The 7,488-nt window shown below is 38.2% G+C and overlaps 1 long non-coding RNA gene across 1 annotated transcript; it reads right to left on the bottom strand.

Annotated features, from left to right (window-relative positions):
- Nucleotides 1-6,291: 6,291 nt before the first annotated feature.
- LOC131227981 (uncharacterized) lies at nucleotides 6,292-7,215 on the bottom strand. Its single transcript, XR_009162658.1, has 3 exons — nucleotides 7,094-7,215; nucleotides 6,854-6,932; nucleotides 6,292-6,746 (listed from the first exon to the last, which is right to left on the bottom strand). It is a non-coding gene; the product is annotated as an uncharacterized LOC131227981 (long non-coding RNA).
- Between the last annotated feature and the right edge of the window lie 273 nt (nucleotides 7,216-7,488).

Genomic DNA, 7,488 nt, shown 5'->3' with positions numbered 1-7,488 from the left:
TGCACGCAACGGTCGTGCATAAGCTTATAGAAAGCTTAGAGGGTGGTGAAAGTGTATGCTCAAGGTGATAATGTAGTCATGCAGTATCAGAGTAATGCGGAACATGCTGATGAATGCTAAGAATCTCATTAGCCGTACCAAGGCCATGCGGTGCAAAGAATGATGTCGGCCATTCCAAGGCCATGCAATGCGAAATGCAAGTCAAGCATACAAATCCTCATCTAAGTCCACATGTCAATACGGCTCAAATTTGGAATATCACCGGGTCTAGTACACTCCAAGCCGATTGCCGCCCCATCGCGCGCAATAAGGTGAGTGGAAAAGACCTCACTATCCGCCGCCAATATCGGGCTCGGCTGTCAATAGCGGACCCATTCCTCGAGCCGGTCGAACTCAGTCTACCTCCTCTTGGGCGGTAAGGCCGCACCCCCTTCCAACCGACCACGACACGTGGAAAGCGCAACCGTCGTATCGGACTCACGCCATGCACCCACTTGGCTAGCGTTGGAGCAACCTCCTGGTACCATAAGGGTTTAGGGACTTTCACTGGATATCTATCGCACCCCATGTAGAACAAATGATTTTCGGTATCCAATCCCGCCAACCACGATACGTCCAGAGGTTACTCCCGATGTCGCAGGACGTAGAACCATACCACACAATGCGGATGCATGAATCACACTATTCATGCAAAATCTCGCGTTCTGCTTCATGTAGGGCAACACTCACGGAGCCCCTTAAACAATCGCCCGAAGGCTATGCTATGATCAACCATTTCTCATATCAAGCATACGTATGATGCATATGATCATGAATCATGGAATTAAATATGTTATATGGGGTGGATGATGTTCATAATGAAGATGGGCCTAGACAGCTACACATATGGGCCTAACAGTGGGCCCAAGGGAAAGTCATAATGCGGACATTTAACCACACTACACTTACAATGTGGACGTTAAACCAACATTGCTCCCAAGGGAAAAGATAAAAGCAAGTTTTTATTCGTTCATTGGATTGGACCCGCTTGGATTTTGTGTGAATAGCATTGACATGGTGTGGGAAAACCCGATGGATGGCTCTGATGTCCACACGTGTGTCATATTGTGCATATGGACGCGTTTAGGCGGCTGAGCGTAAAGTTGTTTGGAATGGCATAACTTATGAAATAGGTGAAATACTGTTGTTAGAATTAAAAATGAGTCCTTAAAGTGAAGTTAAAGCAACCAGATGTAATCCTCTCATCAGGGCGTTGTCACTAAAGTTTACTATTGGCCTTGGAGATAAGGCTTTCTGTTGAGATTTTGAGAACCGTTCGCTTTAAAGTGTGGTCAAAGCCACTTGGCCTACATTAGTGGAGAGTCAGGACAAACCCGTTGGAAGATATCAAAGGTGAACCAGTAACGCAATGGAAGGCTTCCAACCTTCGGTTTCTTGTCTACTTCTTCCCATTCTTCTTTTTTTATTTTTTATTTTTTATTTTTTATTTTTTATTTACTAAAAAAAAAAAAAAAAAAAACCCCTGTTGGACCGCTGCTTCATAAGCAAATATTAACACAACAACAAACAAGAAAAAAAGCTAAACTATAATGCAAGCTCTATAGGAAGTTCCATGAAGCTGAAAATCTATTGTTAATACAGTGGAGCACCACGTAGATGAGAAATACCTCAAAAATGGTAGTGATTATATTATTCTAATCTTATACTAACTTTAAGCTTTTCCATTTCTTATCAACTTTGTGCTAACCCTCCATTTCCTCACAAATGATCCCATGCCATCAATCGAGTCATCACCTCAGTTTTTTTGCTTCTGGCCAATTCATATATATGACATCCAAACTAATTGACGGTTCTGATTGCCACTCACATGAACCACATGTGTGGTTTAGCTGTGTTGGCCAACACTTCATGTAACTTCCTGAAGCAAAAAACATCATAACAGCATTCCTCTTTCATGAAACAGTGCATGTATATCATGAGAATATATTCCACATGGGCACAATAGGATTGAAAGTGGGTGATGAGGCCTCTAGAAGAATAGAGAAAAATGAAATAATGAAGTGTGCAAACGAATCCGTTCTTTCGTTCACCTGCCTATAAATAGTGAAGTTTGTAAGCCAAGGAACGGAATTCCAGTACACAAAGGAATGAGCAGAGGAAGAGAGATCTTACATGAAGGTAAAGAGCCTTCTTAGGTAGCCAAGAATGACTTGCCTATGCATACGTTCACATGCATTTCAATACGCTCATGTGCATACATGAGCCATTCAATTGAAATGTATACATGGTCCTATAGGCAGTCTCCTTGGCTAGCCCAAATGGCTCTTTTCTCTCATGCTAGACCTACTCTTTCATACATGCTATGCTCTTCGTGAAAGGGGATGAGTTACCTTCTCATAGTTGTCCTTCACATCGTACATTGCTATCTTCGCATGTGTGAATTTATTTACAATTTTGTTCTTCTATGGTAATTTTCATCTTAATGTTAGGTTGAATACTTGGCAAAGAAAAAAAGAAGAAGGTTAAATTCACATTTTATCACATGTGCCAATGCTTGGATGATCAGATTTTTCAAATACGAGGGCTACACTATTTAGAAGGCCTAAAAATCACGCCATTTAAAACTTCAGTTGGGCCACGATATGAAGAAAAAAAGGAAAGTGGCAAGAAGAAATCGTACATCAATTCGAACCAATTCAGGAGCATCAAAGAAAGGCCATAGATCTCATTAATCACATTTATACGAAAACCAAATTATGTACGCCAAAAATGGACATCCAAATTATGTACGCCAAAAGGATCCAATCATTTATGTGAGGACCATCCATCATGAGGCACTACCCCTAGCTCCCCATATAGTTCTGATCTAATTATCCTTGCCATTTTATCAATGGTCAACAAAATGGATGGGCAAAAATATTTGCATTTAAAACTAAGTATAATCTAACACGTTAGATTATTTATGGCTAAGTGGTCTGAGCATGAATGTGCATCACCCATTAGGTGGCCCCACCATCAACTCCCCAAGCTGCTTCATAGTCAATTTGATCTTATTATGAGAAAATTTAAAGAAATGGCATTTTCTATTGTAATGACCCTGATTTTTGTGACTCATGCGAGAACATGATAAAAAAAAATTAATAATTTGATTTCTTCTTTGTTAACAGAAACAAGCACCTAGCTAGTTAGTAAAAACATTTTTGGTAGAGGGATAGGTTAAGGGATTGACTCTCAATACTATAGGAATTTTGTTTTGTCAAAACCTACGGAATATATATATATATATATATATATATATATATATATATATATATATATATATATATATATATAATGTAGTGGAATCTTCTAAAATTAGGGCTCTCTCTATTTAAAGGAGAGAGCTGCAAGATATTCAGAAAACCCTAAACCTAAGAGCAACAGAGAGAGAGTATAGCCCGGGAAAGAAGAGCCTTCACCAGTAAATTCTTCAGATTTCTCCTTCATATTGTACATTGTTATCTTCGCATGTGTGAAGATATTTACAATTATGTTCTTCTAAGGTAATTTTGATCTTAATGTTAGGTTAAATACTTGGCAAAAAATTGGCTAAAGTCATGTGTTCTCACATGTGTCCGTATTTGCATGATCAGATTTTTCAATCACGTGGGCTACACTATTTAGGAGGCCTAAAAAAGGGGCCATTTCACACTTCAGTTGGGACAAACTATGGAAAAAAAAAAAACCCAAGAGGCAAGAAGAAATCCTACACCAGTTCCAACCAATTCAGGCGCATCAAATCAAAGAAAGACCATAGATCTCATTAACTACATTTATATGATAACCCTTGCCAGCTGTCTTTTTGCAAAGAAAATGGACGTTCAAATTATATACGCCAAAAAGATCCAATCATGTATATGACGACCATCCATCATGAAGCTCTACCCATAGCTCCCCATATCTAGAGTTCTGTTCTAATTATCCTTGCATTTTATCAATGGTCAACACAATGGATGGGCCAAAGTATTTGTAATTAAAGCTAATTATGATCTAGCCCGTTCGATCATTCACCACCAACAAAAATGGGTAAAACCGGCACTTTGGGTGCAACATGCACCGGCGCTATTTAAAAGTGGGCCCACGGATGTCTCTTAAAAATAAAGACAAACCACGATTTCCATTTCGCTCTCAACTCTCTCTCTCTCTCTCTCTCTCTCTCTCCTGACTCTCACCTTCTTCCTACCCCCGACTCTCTCTCTCGCGTGACTCTCAGCTTCTTCCTACCCCCGACTCTCTCTCTCTCTCTCTCTCTCTCTCTCTCTCTCTCTTGCACGCGTGCGCACGAGCTGCCATTAATTTCAGGGCTTAGATGAAGATCTGAAACAGGCAAGAGTCTAGATTTCATCAATTTCAACCTTGGTGATTTCCTAATTAGGGATTTACAATGTTGAAACCCTAATTAGGGATTTACTATGTTGAAACCCTAATTCAATGTTGAAATCCTAATTAGGTATTTTTCTGGTTTTTGGAGTTGAGGAATGGTTGAATTAGGGTTTCAAAGAGCTACATTCCTATGGTAAGCTTCAGATCTCCGAGGATCTCTCTCTCTCTCTCTCTCTCTCTCTCTCTCTCTCTCTCTCTCTCTCATTTTCAGAAGATCGTGGCAAGGTTTTCAGTTTTGTTTGCTGGCTTCCTTTCCAGTGTTTATGGTTTGATTACGACATTCACCACTCTCTCTCTCTCTCTTCCTTGATTCTCTGATACTGCATTGGAGAGGTGAATTTTGGTGGGTTTTTTTTTTTTTCTCTCTGATTATGGGGATTTTAGCGAGATCTGGTGGATCGAAATAAACAAAATTCCACTGAATCATTATAAGGTTAGGGTTTTTCTTTTCTAGATAGGGTTTTAGATCCTCTGATTTTATTCTCATGCTGCGGTAAAGTGGTAAATAGTGTTGGAATGGTCTGGTGGCATTTGTGCTTGTATTCAAATGGAGTTTGAGCTGTTTCTGGTGTCTGGATCTTGTGCAAGGCTTGAATTCTGGGTTTTAGAGGTTTTAGGGTATATGCTTTAGCAGTTGCAGTATGGGGAAATCTCCAGGAAAATGGATCAAGATGGCTCTGTTTGGGAAGAAATCTTCCAGATCTGGAGCATCGAAAGGAAGAGAGGCTTTGGTGAGTTTTATCTGCCTTCGCATCACAAACGAATCTGGCTGTCAATTGTCAAGCCTTATTTGTAACTGTTTGTCATTTAGATCTTTTGAGGGAGATGTTTGTGAACCAAAGGGAATGAACTTTGTGCTTTGGATTTTGCCATGGAAGGTGGCAGTGATCTGGAAGGGAGTCAGTTTCTGAGGTTTCTCTTTTCTCCGTTCTTGTTTTTTTTTTTTTTTTTTTTTCATTTGAGAATGTTGAATTGTGTCAATCTTTATGGAAAGAACTGCAGTTTTAGATTTTGAAGTTGTCAGTTATTGGAAAGATCCTTAACCACTCAACAGGGCCAAACAAATAAACCACAACAAGGTCTTCAAATCTGAGTCGTTCATAGTACATGGACCACCCAAACTAATGCCAAGTACAAATTGAAAACTGAGTTTAGTGGGCCAACTCTCAGACTGAGCATTCTATGATATCTCTATCTTTTAATCTTCACCGTTCCTTTAGAGGCCACAAATCCATGGCTAGAAGTGCATATTAAAGTCTGTTTATGTACCGAGTCATTGGTCACCACACCTGAATGTTGTCACAAACTTCTACATATAGCCAATCCTTTTCTGGAACTTACAGTTATTTAAATCTTGAAATATCCACTACTCATGCAGCGACTGTACACAAACTTCTACATATAGCCAATCCTTTTCTACCTAGTGTCATATGTGCATAACATCTGATCTGTTCAAAAGGTTTGATGGACAAAAGCTCTTATACCTAAGAAGGCACTTAATTTAATGGATTTGATATTGAATTTGGTATGCTTATAGGAGTCGAGGCTAGGGGCTTTATATTCGGCCCTCCAATTGTGTTAGTGATTGGTGCAAAGTTTGTTCCCTAAAGAACAAACTAGAGGCTTAGATCCTGTTTCTCAAATATTTAAGCAGAATGATGAGATTTCTGGCACCTTTTCATTTTGATACATACACACACACACAAGAAAGATATCATATGAATGCATGGTGGAATGGGCATTCTTATTCCTTTGTTAGCAAGGATACTTACATTCATTCTCATTCCTTTGGCATCCAAAAGGTGCCTGATAGCTACAGAAATTACGTTTCTTTCTTTCTTTCTTTCTTTCTTTTTTTCTTTTTTTTTTGTTTTGTTTTTAATGCATTGAATGAATTTCATTAAAAAGACAGGCTCGAATCCAAGTTTACTTCAAACATGAGGAATTTTAATTCAGAAAAATATGGTTGCTTTTTGATTTTCTGAGTTTTGAATCAAATCTTAATACAGAACATCTTTAATATAATGGAATATTAGAGAAATGAAAAGATGACTATAGAAATTGTAAACTTCTCCGTCCTTCTGCATATGGCACTTCAGTCTCCTTCCTGCTTTTGTATTTCCTTTTAAAATAACACAAAACATGTAGAAAGATAGAGCATATATAAATCAGAGGAATTAGGGAAGAAAATAGAAAAAAATAAATAAATAAAATACTTCTTTCAGTATTAATTTTAAGTTTTACTTGTACCAATGTAATTAGTCAGCTCAGGAGTTGAACTGTTGAATTAACAATGACAGACTCTCATAAGGTACTTAAATGCCCTGTTTTCAAATTAGTGACAGACATGAATCAATTAGTGATGGAAGGTAATGTCTGGTGGGCAGGGACGTTTTTAGAACTCTTGCCAATCTACCACTTAAAAGGCAACCTGAAATCGCTAGGAGAAAAGGCTAAGATGACGATGATGATTATGACTTTTCTTCTTCTTCTTCCACCTCTTTTATGTTCTTTCAATATGGAAATCAAAGAAAGATCAGTACATGTCAAAAGAAATGAAGAATCTAGAAAGAAAAATACATTCGATATGAGTTTTGAATTTTAAACTATGCTACTCAACTCCAAAGTTAATTGCTTATGCTATAATTGTTTACTTTCTTTCTTTTCTTACTCAAGAATCATTAACATGCTAATTTCTTGGTGATGATGATGTGGAAGACTTTCCTTGTCTTGAAGGATTTTGGAGTCTTTACCTCTTCGCTATTCGCTATCCTTCATCCAGAGAGGTTGCTGGGATTCATAACATTAGGTGTGCCATTTATCCTTCCTGGTTCCAAAACCATCAGCAAAGATCTCCCCAAAGGCTTCTACGTATCGAGGTGGTAGGTAATGTAGTTTCCCTTTTTTTGTGTCGTCTTAGGAGGAATTGGTACTGAATGAAATATGTTATGCTAATTGTTGGATCTGAAATCTGCTAGAGAACATTAAAGCTGCACACAACATCAGCCATACTGAAATTGAATTTGAAAAAAAAAAAGAAAAGAAAAGAAAAAAAAAAGTGTCAGC

Source organism: Magnolia sinica, chromosome 15 (genome assembly GCF_029962835.1).
Source record: "Magnolia sinica isolate HGM2019 chromosome 15, MsV1, whole genome shotgun sequence".
Taxonomy (NCBI): Eukaryota; Viridiplantae; Streptophyta; class Magnoliopsida; order Magnoliales; family Magnoliaceae; genus Magnolia; species Magnolia sinica.
This window is presented reverse-complemented; position numbering and strand designations above follow the sequence as displayed.